The 16,877-nt window shown below is 41.5% G+C and overlaps 1 protein-coding gene across 1 annotated transcript in view; it reads right to left on the bottom strand.

The window, feature by feature from the left end:
* garem1 (GRB2 associated regulator of MAPK1 subtype 1) overlaps positions 1–16,877 on the bottom strand; it is a 72,997-nt gene that overhangs the window by 34,002 nt on the left and 22,118 nt on the right. The gene's annotated exons all lie outside the window — the stretch shown is intronic.

The following is a 16,877-nucleotide window of genomic DNA, read 5'->3' as shown; positions in this document are numbered from 1 at the left end:
AATTTCCTTTTGGGATCAATAAAGTCTTATCTATCGATACCCCGTCTTGAACCCTTTGCTTGCCAGTATAGGCTCCGGCTTCACTGCTTTGAATTGGATGAAACGGTTAGAACTTCAATGCATGCAAATAATACCAATGCTTAACATTCATCCAACGTGCTCACTGTTTTGCATAATTACTGGCTTGCGGTCACCGCTGGGGTAAAAAAATGAAAATGTGCCGATGCATCAGTTGATCGTTTATAGATATGCCCCCCAAAAAAAAATCAGGTTTTGTTTCGCCCATTTCCAGAAGTCAGAGCTACAAAGAGGTATCAAAGCAAAATGGCACTGAGGGGCTTAATGACACAAGTGAACTTCCTTGGTCTTCTTAGTTTTGGTTTTCAGTGGGGGGAAAAATGAAAATTATTTAATAATATTATTTGTATGAAAATGAAAACTGCCAATACGCAACTAATAACACTGAGAAGTCATCATAAGATGACCTTTGAAATAGGAATTAGAGTTGGAAAGGCCAGCAAAAAAGCACATAAATCTCAGGGCATTTAATTCAAACGGTTAAGACATTGTCTCTGTGCAATTCCAGCAACATCAGTGGTTTAACTCAGAACCACATTCTACAGCTGACAGCTCAGCTCCACAGAGGCCTTTTAGACAAAAGTTTTAAACTGACCTGAGTTCTCGTTATCCACTCGACTGGAGTTCTGTGCACTGACAATGCCCTGTAAAGCCAGCTACATATCAGAGCCCGTCTTTTGTAAAATGTCCAGAAAAACCAAAAACAAACCACGAAATATATATATATACGTATATAATTAAATTTAAAATTAGAAAACTGACACTGTAATTTTATAAGGAACAAGTAATAGGTATATCCATGCTGAAAAAAAGAAGAAAGAGAACACAACGTTTCGGCCGTGGAGCCTTCTTCAGGTGTGTAAACTGTAATTTTATGGTATGTTATTTTCAGTTTCCAAAAAATACTCAAACTCAAGGTGTTGGACAAGGGAAGAAAATGTTAAAACAACAATCTTTTATAGACAAGCTTCTGTGCTGGTACATAAAAACGGTACACAGCATATTTTTATTGGGTGTGATTGTTTTCATGAGTAAGACATACTAAAGCACCAAAGAAAACACTCAGGTCTGAAGAGTTCAATCAAAAACCTTAAACTGATATCCTAAAACACATACAGTAAGAACATATAGATATGTCTTCAGGACCAACATGAACATATTCTAGATTTAATATTGGGTAATAATAATAATAATTATTATTATTATTATTGCTTACACTTATATAGCACTTGTCTGGACACTAAACTCAAAGTGCTTTACAGGTAATGGGGACTCCCCTCCACCACCTCCAATGTGCAGCATCCACCTGGATGATGCAACGGCAGCCATAGTGCGCCAGAACGCTCACCACACATCAGCTCTCAGTGGGGAGGAGAGCAGAGTGATGAAGCCAGTTCAGAGAGGGGGATTATTAGGCCATGATTGGTAAGGGCCAATGGCCAGGACGCCGGGGTTACACCCCTAAACTTTTCGAGAAACACCCTGGAATTTTTAATTACCACAGAGAGTCAGGACCTCGGTTTTACATCTCATCCGAAGGACGGCACCTGTTTACAGTATAGTGTCCCCGTCACTACACTGGGGCATTAGGACCCACATGGACTGCAGGATGAGCGCCCCCTGCTGGCACCACTAACACCTCTTCCAGCAGCAGCCTTAGTTTTTCCCAGGAGGTCTCCCATCCAGGTACTGACCAGGCTCACACCTGCTTAGCTTCAGTGGGTTGCCGGTTGTGAGTTGCAGTGATATGGCTGCTGGCATATGATTTTTATGTGAGCATTAACACACAGACCATATCTGCCTCTGGACAGACTGCTGTGAAATGTTCTCCTGCCCTCCCTGTGCAACTGCAGCCAGCTAGCAAAGTGTGGAGATCGCAGTTGTCTCCTGTCGATTGCCCTGGTGAGATTTCCTATTGGGCTCGAGTCAGTTGAAAAAACTGGCTTCAGCAAGACCTGGATATTGCCATCTCAGCTTCATGCCACTTTAACTGAAGGAACAGAATACCTACTGGATCAAGGACTATGACCAATGTATTGTGTAATGTTTCTCTCATTCCACACCAAAGGCATTTTTGTGCCCAAAGAGATTCCTTCCAGTGGCCGACTTGAAAACGCAACAGTCGGAGTACAGCTCATCATGGGTCTCGACACACAAAATCACATTAATCGGTGAGCTCATTCCACCATATTAGAGCAACAGAGCATATTGAGAACTGAAAGAACACCAGGGTCCAAAAAACAAGAAACAGCAGCTCACTAATGGATTCAGGAGCCATAGAAAGCGCTTCAAGGTAAGCGGCAATATTTTGCATCTTATTCAGAAACCCACATGGAGCCAGTTCAAGGACACTAAAACAGGTAATACGTGCTCAGGCATTTTAGTTTTGGCTAAATGGTTCTGAACATGCAGAAACTTGCTAAGAACATGTCTGGATACACCACTCAAGGCACTGAAGCATTGAAGAAAGCACCGAATTACAATACTCAAGCCTGGAAAAGACAACAGCATGCATTAACATTTTTGCTTCAGACTGGGAATGATGTGTACAGATACATGCAACTTTATGCAGATTAGAAAAAGACAGTTGCAGAACACTGCAGACATGAGCTACAGAATACTGGGTTACTAAGTTCTGAAAGTAGGACTATCAATAGCTAAATTAAACCAGCTATTAGTTGATACGTTGCAGAATTCATATGGAGAGCACATCAATATAACTGTGATTTTGTCACAGTTCAGATGAGAAAAGAAACAAAACAGAGTACGTTATGTCTCTAAACAATGTGCTACTTATGAACAACTTAGACTGTTGGGAGTTCATTGTGCAAAAGTATAACTAAATCTAGACTGATATGTAAACATTGGCGGACATACTTTTTCTAAGAAAAAATAAAAGCACATTTACAGCATAACAACAAGTCCCGGTTATTAAGTACAGCCAACGAAAGCCTCTAGGAGTACTTTTAAATTTTACAATACAATAAAACCTCTAATCTTATTTTTATTTTTTCTACTTTATAAATGGAGTTTCAGACTTTTATTCAGCAGAAAAGTGCAAGTGCATTGCATAGAGGATATATCAAACTGAAAATGTACTGTGTTTAGTTCAAATTGAGTAGTATTCAAAAATGTATCACTACAAGTTACGGAAAAGGTAGGAAGAATAAGATACTTTTTCCCATTCAACTTACTGCTATAAACTTTTTGTTTTCCCCAAAGAGAAAGTAACACCGCAAAATGTTAAAATGGCTTTTGAAAATCGGCAGTTGCAGGAAATAAACAAGAAGATAAAAACACTCATCCTGAAAGCAAGCAAATCAGTCTCAAAAATATTTTTAAATGATTCATAATGCAAATATTATGAGAAATAACAAGAAGAAAAATGTGTACACAAATATAAAGTAATATATATGAGAGAAAAACAGATTGCTTTCAGGTACAAAACTAACAGTGCTTCAACAGCAAAAGAACTGAAAAGGAAGAAGTCCCTAGGTGACAGATTGGAATAATCACAGAGCGTGTAGATTGGGAAAGGCATATGTATGGAACAAACATCACATTCAGATTCCCAGTGAAGAACAAACCAGTAGCTTAAAGGACTGTGTGCAGGCACGTTGACTGATCTCAGCATAAAAGGTGCTGCATCAGTGCAGGGTTATTTACTGAGAAAATTTACAGAGAAAAGAGTGCTTTAATACTGCTTTTATAACAAAGCATGGAACATCGTTTTAGTATTTTTTAAGAACAAAATGTTGATTCTCCCTTTCAGACTGAAAACGAGGCACATCTGTGCAATATAAGCTGTGTACAACACATGTCTGCTTAAAACAAGGTGCCTACCTACAGTATGTTGCGCCTCAATGAAATCCTGGTGTCAATTAAATATACTGTGCATCGAAAGAAAATTGTCTTATAATTGGAACAAATTCACAGTTAACCTCGGGAAAAGTCTTGTGTGTAACAGGGGCACCAAAGTTTTATTGAAGAGACATGACACAGATAAATTCATTATGATTAACGTTTGTCATCAACAGGGGGGTCTACTGGGAAAGTCACGAGCTAGACGACTGCATGGCCACTGTCGGACGCAGTTATATGTCAATGACGCACACTTTGCACTAAGTCGCAGATGACGTTTTGTGGCATGCTGTCCCATCCGGTAGTAGAGCCTGAATAAGCACGTGCCTGTTCAGTAGTCTTTCAATTATAGATACCACACATTATCCCAGCGCATCCCACAAACTTTCAATGAGGGCTCTAGTCTGGCAAGCAGAACATCCATAACATTTTGCAAGAATGCTCATGCCCTGTGCCCAGTTAACACTCTCGCAAAACTGGGATGTTCTAATGCTCGTATCAGAGGGATTAGCGCACTGATACAGTTACGGAAGTAATGCCCATACACTGATATTGACACTGGTAATCTAGACACTGGAGAATTCTGTCGCAGCAGGGGACAGAGTTGCCCACTGTCTAGGGAGTGGTGCTGTACTTGCTCAGATCCTGCAAGCAACTGGGATTGCACCCTGGCAGGAGAGGAGAGGTGCACCAGTCAAAGTCACTCGAGAGTAAGACTGTCAGTCATTAATGGTCGAATAATCAAACTGATGCCAAAAACATTTAACTCTAGTACCCACAGGCCTGCATACTAATTTCCACCTGGAATGATGTCCCTCCAAGCATTCCACAATATCTCTGCATATTATTAAGCTAATATCCAAATTCTGTACACTTGCAGTTTACAATTTATTCAATCATAATTAACTTTTGATGCTGAGTATTCTAGGAAAATGAAAAATGGCCTCTGCATCTAGATGAGCCTGAGTGAATCTGCAGAAAATGATGAAAAACACAGCCTGTCAAGATGGTGTAAAAACTAAAGAAACCAGATGGAAGGTTAAAAAGACAGATGAAATGGCAATCAAATGAGTCACTTTCTACAAATTATATGGCAGCTTTTAAGAATCCTGTGAAATTCATCTCTGAGAAATCAGTACCGGTGGGACTCATGCAAAGGACTAATCTATTCATAGAACTGATTTCTCAGGGCTGCAAGCATAAGTAGGATGTTCTAAAATGTCAGCTTTAGATGTCAATGACTTGGAAAAGCTTTAATGTGGTACAAATTTAGACAATGAGCTTAAATGAAAATAATATAATCAGGAAAATATGGCAAAACAGTGTGCTTTTAACTATGGAGAATGAGAGTGCTTTTGTTTTTTGGGGTTTAGAACGATCACATTTCTGTTCAATGTGTTTTAGAGGAAAGATAGAAGTCAGATCTGTATATATTGACACACGACATGATGCTACGTTTTTTTAACATCTCAGCAATGTCTGGGCTTCACCAGGAGAATACTGGAAGAACATGATATTTTAAAAGGCTAAGGCATGGGAAGACAAGACTGATAAAGGCACTGGAAAAGAGAATTCAAGGCTTTCACATGCCGTACACATGCTGAACATCAAAAGAAACGTATCGCTTATAACTACTAAGATATTAATGAAATTATTAGCAGGAAACCAACAGCATTTTTTTGCAACAAGTGCCCCGTTATTTTATTGAACAGATGTGACACAGTTAAATTTGTAAAACTAACATTTGTCAACACGGTTTCCCAAGAGGGGATCTACTGTAAAAGTCATACTGTAGGCCAGGAGCATGTATGACCATCGCTGCAAGCAATACGAGCTGAATATTTGCAATTCAAGTTTTGCACCAGATGACAGACAACTGGCTTATGGGATTCTGTCCCATTCCTTTCATAGTGTATGGACAAGCACACCCCTGTTCATAGTGTTCATAGGTCTCAGAGCTCTCACTGCTGCACGAACATTTGAGCTCATCCCACAGATGTTGAACAGGACTCAAGCCTGGGAGTAGGGCACCAACAGCATAGCCGTCATGTGCTCATCTTGCTGTTACACTAACACCCAGTCATGTCGGGATGAGCCTGCAGGAAGGGCAGCAAGTTAGCTCCCAGGACATGATCAATGCACAATGCCTGGCTGTCATCAGTTACTACAAGTGGGGCTCAGTAGCACCTATATACCCCTCCCCAGACCATTACACTCGGACCTCCCCATTGGGTGGTCTGTTGTACACAACAATCAGCATATCGTTCTGCACATGTGTTCCATACCTGCTGACACCCGTCAGGGTGATCTGCACGACTGCTTGCAAGGGGTCTTGCCACGACTGCTTGTGAGTCCCCCTGAAGGGACCAGCCTCCAACTTAATAATGGCTGAAGACAGTGTGCTCTTGGAAAGTGAGACACATTTTCATTCATGCTTGACAGGTTTTATAGTCAAAAGGTTAAATAACCTCAATACATGTGAAAACCAAATCAACTCTCAGTCAGTCAGTCAGTCAGTCAGTCAGTCAGTCAGTCAGTCAGTCAGTCAGTCAGTCAGTCAGTCAGTCAGTCAGTCAGGGGAGAACTTTGCTGCAGCAGGAGATCTGGTCTTTGAGGTGACAGATTTGCCCACTGTCTAGGGAGTGGTGTTGCACAGTCAGTAATGAATTATCAATATTTCAAAATTACATGAGGAACAATTAATCAATATCCAAAATCTCCAGCCTTTATTTTTCTAAAAGCACATATAAATAGACCAACTCATTTCATTTGAAAATATCTATTATAATTACTTTCTGATGGGTGAACAGTAATATGATGGTCAAGGTGAAATTCGCTTAGTGTCTAATAGCAGCCATGTTACCTGCAAGGTTGTTGAGTTTCTGGGAAATGCCTGGATGAGTTCATCTGCTCCATTGGGCACAGTAAAGTATGCAAAGGTGAGCTGAAAGTCTTCCACTCGCATCTAAACTTAGATATACTCTTGAGAGAAACTTCTGATGAATTAAAAAAAAGAGTCCAAAAAAGATTTAAAATACTCACCAGAATAAGACAACTAAATGAACTTGGTGAAAGTATATTGTGTGCTGTAGTACCATTATGTCAAAATACTGTACGTACCCATAACTGAAATACAAATGCTGATATCTACATGGTTGATTTTTTGTTCTTAAAATACATGCAGAAACTAACTGAAAAAGTCATTTTTGTTTTTTTAAATGAAGGGGTTGAGGGTGTAAGTACAACTTCACCACCACTTTCAATAACAGCTAATCCTGTTCAGGACTATTCGGGGAAGCACTGGGCGCAAGGCAGGATACACCCTGGATGGGACGCCAGTTTCGAACACACACACACACACACACACACCAAGCCCAGTTTTCTCAGAAGCCAACTAACCTACCAGTATGTCATTAGACAGTGAGAGGAAACCCATACAAACTCCACACAGAAAGCACCACAGGAATTGAACCCAGGGCCCAATGCGCCACCATGCCACCCGTTAAACTGCTGCTTCACATTCTACTGCTCGTGGAACGGAAATCAAACCACCCACGAAGTGCTGTGGTGGCCCTGCTGCTTGGACAATTTCATCTTATTGAAAGCATGCCACTGTTCCACTTGCATGGGGTCTAATGCCATTGTGTGGAACGGCCTTTCCTTTTGAAAGATCCTTTACAAAGGATTAATGCTTCTTCAAAGGCTGCTCTCGCTTTACTGAAGTAGGGGGGAAAAAAACGAAGTATTGTGCAATGTAGGTTTCCATGGTTTTGCACAGTGCCTGTAAGTCAAACACCTGCGGTCAGCGTCATGTAATGCGGGCGAGTTCAGCAGAAAGGGGCTTGTCATCGGGGATATCAGAGACCCTCTGTGATCACTGGTGTGTGCCAGAGACTGAGAGCCTGGGCCTCCAACTGCACCACCCACACAGAGGAGAGGAGGGGTCCCTTCCAGCTGACAGCTGCACCGCGACTCGACCCACGAGGAGGCCTTTGAAAGAACGGAGGCAGGAAGCACTGGGTTTGTAATCAGGAAGGGGAGCTGCCTACACAACGGCAAAAAAAAAAAAAAAAAAAGTGGAAGACTTAATGCTAAAAACCGTGACGGGTTTCTGTGCGAGCTCAACAGGCGAGCACGCTCCGTCTCAGACCAAAATCTCTTTTAGATATCGCGGCACAGATCTTGCAACAAAAAACAACACACACACACAAAAAAAAAGAAGAAAAGCACCTGCACAACTATTGCGATTCTGATCTTTCTTTTTTCACTGAATAAGTAATTCTACCTGAAGCCCCCCAAAACTTTCCATTCTCACATGGTGCAAGACATGGTGTATTTTAAATTTTGCATTGGTGAATACATATACTGAGATAAAGCAGCTGGATTTGAGAGTCAAAGACGTTTTATCCACCAAACTTATCGAAACCCGGCATCTCATAAAAGCATACCATGTGTAATTAAATTTTCACATAAAAAGGAATTTTCAACACCCCCTGCTGAATACAAGAAAATAATGTTTTATTATTTCACCCTGTTTTTAAGCTCTTTCTACGCACTATTACACAGATAAAAAATGCAAATCCTTTGCCAGCATTTGATTTCAAACGTCCAATGCAGTGAATGAATTAAACAGAGCAACCATGGCGTTATGTACAACTCCAATTCTTACTTACAACTCCGCAGCACAATTAAATATTTTTACAAGTGCAACAGAATGTCATGTGAAGTGAACAAAATGACACAAGTGATACAATCATTACAATATACAGTATAAGATGAAACACAGCATCTTAAATAAAGTACCGTAATATATTGTGACAGCAGAAAGAATAAAAGTAAAAGCCAGCAGATCATTATTTTGTGAAATATGGATCAATACACTTAAGGAAAATATATATTTATTATGTACCTGCCAAAATAATACATATATCATTTTATAAACTAAGTAGATGAAATGAGATTTTTGGCAGTTTTCTTCAGCAAAACCATGATGAGGCGACTCCTGAAGGCTTGACTTCAGTCACGTCAACGCATGAAGAGTTTCAGTTCTATAGGAGGATGAAGGATTAGGTGGCCAGGCCAGAGAAAAGCCACACTCTTGTCATTTGCCATGGCAACAGATACAGACCAGACCACCTCAGGCGACTGGTCGCGTCTCCCTGCGAGGGTGAGAGGATCATCTTCACGTCCGTCCTGCCTGTCTGAGGCTCTGGACAGCCTCGCCGACAGCTGTCCTGGTACTCGAGCTCACAGCGCGCGCACGCACACACACGAATGCAGGAAGATTTTCGGGGAATGCATTAACAGCACAACGGAGGAAGTGTATGTGCTAACATATTAACAACTGCAGCGAATTTACCAACCGCCTTTACGAGGCCCTTTTTTTTGAGTACCTGCTGTCTGTCCGTCGCGCCTCTAGTGAGTCCGGCGTTATCCAATGCCGCGGTCTACGCTGCCAGCGCGCCCAGCACGTCAACACACGTCGAGAGAGGGCTTCCCCATTCCAATACACTCTTTCGCTTCTATTTTTACTCGCCTACTTATGTTAAGCGGCGCGTAAAACCTATCAATCAGCTAGAGAAGGCACTGTAAGCATTTTATTTCCACCGATGTCTCAATGACACCCCCCGTACAGCATCACGCCCGAAAACAACCGAATGCTTGCAGGGGGGCGGTGGAGCCCAATTGATCAAGTCATGCGAGAAATAGAAGACAAGGTATCAAACCAAAGTCTTGGATCCCGTTCGCTTTTAGCGATGTTTATCAAGAATCATTTCTCAGATGAACAACTTAAAACCTACCGTTTAGCTGGAGAAATACCAAAAGCTCTACACCCCCAGCAGACCTTCACACAATGACACTGTAAAAAGAGGTGGTCTTTGCAGCGCCATTTTGTCTGCCACCAGTGTATACAGGTATAATACGCTGTATAGTTACTGAATGGTTCGAGTAGATAGCTGCGTAGGCTGCGAAGGAACAAGTTAAGTTTCTGAAAAGAGTAGAATGCCGAAAAGAGTAGAAAAAGAAAAGAAATACAACTTTTCAGCTGTGGAGCCTACTTTGGGTTCTTCTTAACTCCTGAAGAAGGCTCCGCAGCCAAAACGTTGTGTTTCTTTTCTTCTCTTTTCAGCATGGAACAAACCTTTAGTAGTTATTGAATATGTTATTTGGCCAAGCAGCTTAATTGGCATTCATGCTATACTGTTTTAACAACAAAAACGCTAAAAAGCTGGGGAGGACGTCATTTGTGCAATGGTTAATAGCTTGCTTCGGAAATGCAACCAGTGTAGATTAGAGCACATACACATCAGAACCAGAGCAGATTCAGTTTTATACACCTTTCGCCCTCCTCACGTGACAGCTGTAACTCAGACAGCAAGATTCAGCCTGTGCAGGAATGGGTTAATAAGTTTAGGGTAGATCCACAGTGGTGATATATGAATACACCTGTCACAATACAGAGAATACACTGATGTTCTCTGCATCATGCACACTGTGCACTAAAACAAGTTCTTACACGTTGACTTCACAAGAGGGAGTTAATGTTTTATCTTCACTGCTTGCAGCTGATTAAATTAAAGAAGAGAAATAAGCAATTTACAATATCTCCCTTAAAGCACTTCACATTTAATGGAAAATATGTACGATAATCATACAATACAAGGTATAAAAAAAATCTGTAAATTTACAGTCCTTATACGCTATACACCAGAGATTTTCATTTTTAGATATATTTATCTTAATATCAGATTAGGCACAGGAAAATTAATGTTCTTAAGTTCAGTAAAGGGCAAATAAAGACTGACTGAATGAGCTCAGAAATCTAGAGTTACATTTACTAAGCTATACAGTGTGCCCAGCAGCTTCCAGGCAAAGAACAGAAAGTCAGTCACTAAACACACCTACCACAGATTCCTTCATGAAATGTTCATTTCAATTTAAGACCTAGGTCAGTGAGGCAATAACAGTTTTATACTCTCAAACCCACACTGCACAAGAGTCCTCAAAAGCTGAACGTTCAACAGAAGCACTAGTGAAAGTACAGCTGCATGAAGAATAGTGTTAAATTAAAGTCAGAAAAACACTACAGTGCTCATGTCACAGAAGGACTTCTGACAGCTGGAGGTTTGAGAAGAGGGATGCACAAGGACAGAGCAGCTCAATCCTTATGAATGGGGGAACCAGTTTTAGCTTGTGCCAGTCTGCGAGCTTAGAGCTAAAATGTACACACAGAACAAAATCAGTTTTGATTATGGTATAAATGAAACTGATTTCTGGAGAAAGACTGCTTTAGAAGTGCTCTGTAGTAAAACGTATTTCAAACATGAATATTCAGGGCTAGTTCTGCACTTAACATAAAGGGGGCTTATTTTAAATGTCAGAGGGACGTCTAAATCTTTAACTTGATTTTAATCTTTATCTTGGTATCTTTGACTTAATCCTGAAAGGAGATTTAGTGAGGTAACTAAAGAAACTAAGCAAACCATGTATCTTCAGCATTTGCAATACAGTAGCAGATGTTGATCATATTGCCCATAATAGTTGTACTATATGTTAAACTGGGTAATATTTATCATGAAGATCTAATTACACCTAACATCTAAAATATACGAGAATACAGATGAAACTAGCGGGCTTTTTCACAAACATTTTCTTACGATTGTGTAGCCTTGAGGGGGTCGAACTCAAGACTAGACTTCATATCAGTAAATCTCTCATAAAACAGACTGTAATGGTCTGCACATGGTCTTAAAAGGGCAGACAAAACTATCTCTTTGTGCCCAGATACTTTGCTAATGTACTATAGAGGTAATGTAACGGGATTCAAACTTATCCAGCATCAAAATCTAATAAAATCTAACAAATCTAATCTTAAACAAATTAAGAACATGACAGAAGAATCTCTTCAACTGATCACATTTCCGGTTCCTATGCAGTTGTTAATTCACAGATCACACCATAGAAATCCCAGGAGTATCCATATTGTTGGATATAGTCTGACACTGGTCCTATTTACTAAATAAGTGTGGTAACAAATGGCACTGTTTCAATAAACTCCAAAACAACATCTACAGTCTTTCTAGCAATATATACTATGCATGTATCAGTGTATTTGTTTCAAAGAAGATTGAACTGTAGCATATAAAATAAGCTGTAAAACACGTTTTGTTTTAAGGCAGAGTTCAGGCTGTGTTGAAAGTTTTAAAAATGCAGTAAATGTACGTATTTAAAAAATAAACCATAAGTAGCAAATAATAAAAATTTGCTACAAACTGAATGAACTGCTTTGCACAGTCAATAGTGTGATGAAAACAATTTGTCATCAATGTACTGTTTCAGGTACAATGTCTGCTAACGTGCTTCCATAAAAAAAACAGAGGATATGTTATAAAACTAGGTGTATGATGGTTCCATTTAAGTTCCCATGGTGACACTAGCTTGAGTGCAAACATTTCCATTAAATGAAAAACAATTCATTTTCAGGCAGCCTCAGGAGGCTATCTGTTTGACAGGAATGCATTTTCACACAGCGATTTTTGACTTATGGGTTGGGACCCAACAGTGGATCATGAGACTCAGGTGGGTTGCTGGTTAACCTTTCGAAACAGAGGAGGGGAAAAAGAAGCTTCCTGCCAGGGCTGAAGCAGCAGTTCTCTGTGTGAATGGCCAAAGCTGGCTATTGAGATGGAAAAAATGCCTCCAGAATAGCATTTTCGAAGCGCTCATACTGCTGTTTTTCTCAGTATGGAAGTGTAGCATGTTATTCAGCTAATAGGCTAGGCAGTTGTAACCACGTCGGCCATGTAACGCACTTGTAATCAAAATAAAGATGGAGGCAACTGTAAGAATATTTAGGGACAAGCAGGAAGCTTAAGGAGTGAACCCTGAGGAGAATGGGGCAGTCCAAGTTGCAGCAGTTCAAATCAAATTGCTATCTTACTGTTGTTTGCATTGCATGCTCCGTTAACTGTCTATATTGATTTAGGTGTGTGCACATTCTTTAAAATGAAGCTGTAGGCCAACAATGTAAGGATCCGTTATTATGACAAGCTTAGAAGCAACGGGATTATTATGAGCACTGCATTGCCTATACATATTTATCGACATACATGTGCAAAAATATTTTATTACAAAGATTTTTATTTTTATTTGGTACACCCACTCCCTGGGTTACTTAAGGGTTCTGTTCCACAATTCTTTACGTAGCCCAAATCTTATGGGAGCGACTCTATCTATGAACACCTATAGAGAATTACCAGGTAGATGCTGGTTCAGAAACATTACTCTTACACTACATCAAGCATGAATGGAACTTGCCGTACAACTTGATCATCACATATCGAACACAAACTTCCTGTGCACTGAAAATTTGATGATGGGACTCACAAATGGTTTAAGATAGAACTGAATTTCTGTAAGTCGGGGTAAGGAAATGGGTGAAGTTGCAAATAATGTCCAAAGACCATGGTCAAAAAGCCACACACAACCTGAAGCACAGTATCCTTTGGAGTTGCTCAATGCGAGTATGACAGTGCATTATGATTTCTTTCACTGGCTTCTAATGTCCAGTGTATAAATGAATACGACTGTCACAGTGGGGCTGTTCTCCGATTGTGTCAGACACATGGCAGAAAACATGTTTGGCATCACTGAGCATAATAAATTCAGAAGCTAATTTTGTTGAAGATACAAATCTTAGGCCCTCGGACAAAACCGATTGTTACACTTACCTGTAAAACCTGTATATTCAGCGGGATTACACAGAGATGGAACCAAAACCTGCAGATAATACAGCCCTTCCCCACTGGTTCACATAGTTATGAAATATGCATAGACAAAATATATGTTTGACCATATAAACAGACAGATTGTCTACTTTACTACATAACACAACTTCAAATTGCTCATTTAAAGCAAGCAAGCACTCAATATTTGAACAGAAGGTGACAGTTTTTTTGTGCTGAGTATCAGTTGCAGACACTGCACTTACATCTCAGGGTGCAGTGGATTTCAACCCAAAGGGTCCGTCCCTGTCAGGACCAGTGTTTATATTCCTAACAGTTATCATTCCTAAGGATGTTGAGGGCTTTAATGTTTTAAAACCAAAAGCCACCTCGATGAAGAAAAAAAAAATAGACAAGTGGTCTGAATTTAAATAAAACAGCTCAGCACTTAAAATGCTGAAAAACTCCCTGTATTTCCAGTAAGGAAATGCAAATTAAATAAAAATCGGTCAAAACAACCCAGCACCCACACAACTCTCTCGTTACATCACACTTTGTACTTTCAACCACAAATAATAATAACGAAAAATCAACCCCCGGTCTGCTGTCTTTCTAAACTCATGAGTTCACGGCTCACCTCCCCACGCCTCCTCGGCCATGCTCCCCAAAGACAGCGCCGCGTTCCTAGAGGACGCCTAGGGTACGCATGTATGTCTAGAGCCAGCGGCACTGCACTTGTGTCACACTGTCACAAATTCTTCTTCAGGGCTCTGAAAATGGGTCTTTTTCTGTGGCTTTCTGTTTTGGTTCCCACCACCGTTTTACAGCACGAGCACTACACAAAATCTGTCTGTCGGTCTATCCACTTTTGATTTCACAATTAGAGCATTCAGGAAAACCGAGATGTCCCAGCACTCTGTACGGTTTTATACAACAACAAGTTTTATTACAGGGTCCGTGAAATCAGTGGCGAATGTTTTTTTACATAGACGTGTTACGTGAAATAAGAAAACTGTTTAGAAAAAAAAAGCAAAAGAGCAGCAAATGTCAAAAGCTACCTGTCGGACATTCTGACAAAGGAAAGGGGGGATATTGATGAGATACCCACAGTGTCACATTAAAGAGCACGAGTGTCCTCTTTAAGACTTCTGCCACATTGAGCTGTAAAATATGATTAATGGATTTCATGTCTACTACTGTTGTGGGTATATCCAGATGACTGAGTGAATGGTTCACACACATCCCAGACGCTTAGGAAAAGATTCACTTCTCATCACTGGTAAAGAGAACTACTGTGGCAAAATAACAACAGAAATGCACAGGGCTTTATTTATACAGCATTTTCTGTAACACAACGGACATTTCCACATTTTTTTTTCTTCTTCACAGATGTCTTTTTCTTCAAATCTCCATCAGTCTTAAAGAGCTGCAGTCACTCAACTCCCCTTGCCTTAATGTGTATTTCTTGGAATGACTGTTCATCTTTAATAATAACTATTTAACACGGAACTTCTGCTGAATAATTATCCTAGAATCAGTGTTTTTCAGGCACTTCCGTTGTTTTTTTTAAACAAAACAAGATGTCTGATTTCTCTGACTGCACCTTACTGGCAACAAGACCAGTGCAGGGGCACACACATCAAAGCAAAAGTGTATCTACCATTGTTAAAGATAGAAATGACAACTAAAAATACAGCCTGCAGTGTTTGTGGAGAGGATGGTGTATTTGTGTGGGGGTGTTGTCAGTATGTGAATGTTCTCTACAAGGTCACCAAAAAGCTAATGGATCTTCTATAGCATGGTAACCTTGACTGCTCTAGATTGTGGATCCATCTGACCCCAGAAGTGACTTTGCTATTTCGAGCCGGTGGCAGCTGAGATACTGTGGGACCTAATCAATTGTGAGCAGACAATACCTCCTGCACATGCCCCGGGTCGGTCAGCGCACCACACTGATGTCATTCTGGGAGAGCACTCTAGCAGAAGCTTGCAGTTCATGCGAGAGACGAACAGCACAGCTTTCCTTCCCAAAAAAAAAAGCAAACAACAATCTGTGGAAGAGGAGGCTGGGCATAGCTGATGCTCTCCAGGGCTAGCAAGCTGTTTCCTTCTGGGATATGACAGCAAAGGGCAAGGGTGGCACTGAGAAATCACGCAAAACAAGCAGCTGCTGTGCTTACATTTAACCTGCGCCCCAGTACATTTACACAGCACTTAGCAAGCTTCACTGTGCTTGCTAAGTAAGGAGCAATGATTCGTCACACTCTTACAATATAGTTATATTATATATACAGTACATATTCATCCAGTTTCTAGCCTCTTCATCCAATACACAGTCATAGGGGAGCCAGAGCCTATCCCACAAAGCAGGCACAAGGCAGGACACGACGGGGACAGGACTCGAGTCCATCGCAAGGCAGGACACGACGGGGACAGGACTCGAGTCCATCGCAAGGCAGGACACGACGGGGACAGGACTCGAGTCCATCGCAAGGCAGGACACGACGGGGACAGGACTCGAGTCTATCGCAAGGCAGGACACGATGGGGACAGGACTCGAGTCCATCGCAAGGCAGGACACGACCTGGACAGGAATCGAGTCCATCGCAAGGCAGGACACGACCTGGACAGGACTCCAGTCCATCGCAAGGCAGGACACGACGGGGACAGGACTCCAGTCCATCGCAAGGCAGGACACGACCTGGACAGGACTCCAGTCCATCGCAAGGCAGGACACGACCTGGACAGGACTCCAGTCCATCGCAAGGCAGGACACGACCTGGACAGGACTCCAGTCCATCGCAAGGCAGGACACGACGGGGACAGGACTCCAGTCCATCGCAAGGCAGGACACGACCGGGACAGGACTCGAGTCCATCGCAAGGCAGGACACGACCGGGACAGGACTCGAGTCCATCGCAAGGCAGGACACGACCTGGACAGGAATCGAGTCCATCGCAAGGCAGGACACGGCCAGGACAGGGCTCGAGTCCATCGCAAGGCAGGACACGACCAGGACAGGGCTCGAGTCCATCGCAAGGCAGATGGAGGCTCAAACACTCCCAGACACACTCACAACAGGGAGACTTTTTCGGGAAGCCAGTTAATCTAGAAGCTTGTATTTGGACTGTGGGAGGAACATGGAGCACCCAGAGAAAACCCAGGCAAACGGCAGGGAGAACATGCAAACTCCACACAGACAGCATCCCGGGT

Source organism: Lepisosteus platostomus, chromosome 8 (genome assembly GCF_059453375.1).
Source record: "Lepisosteus platostomus isolate fLepPlt1 chromosome 8, fLepPlt1.hap1, whole genome shotgun sequence".
Taxonomy (NCBI): domain Eukaryota; kingdom Metazoa; phylum Chordata; class Actinopteri; order Semionotiformes; family Lepisosteidae; genus Lepisosteus; species Lepisosteus platostomus.
The sequence above is the reverse complement of the archived record's forward strand: the minus strand, read 5'-3'. Positions and strand labels throughout refer to the sequence as shown.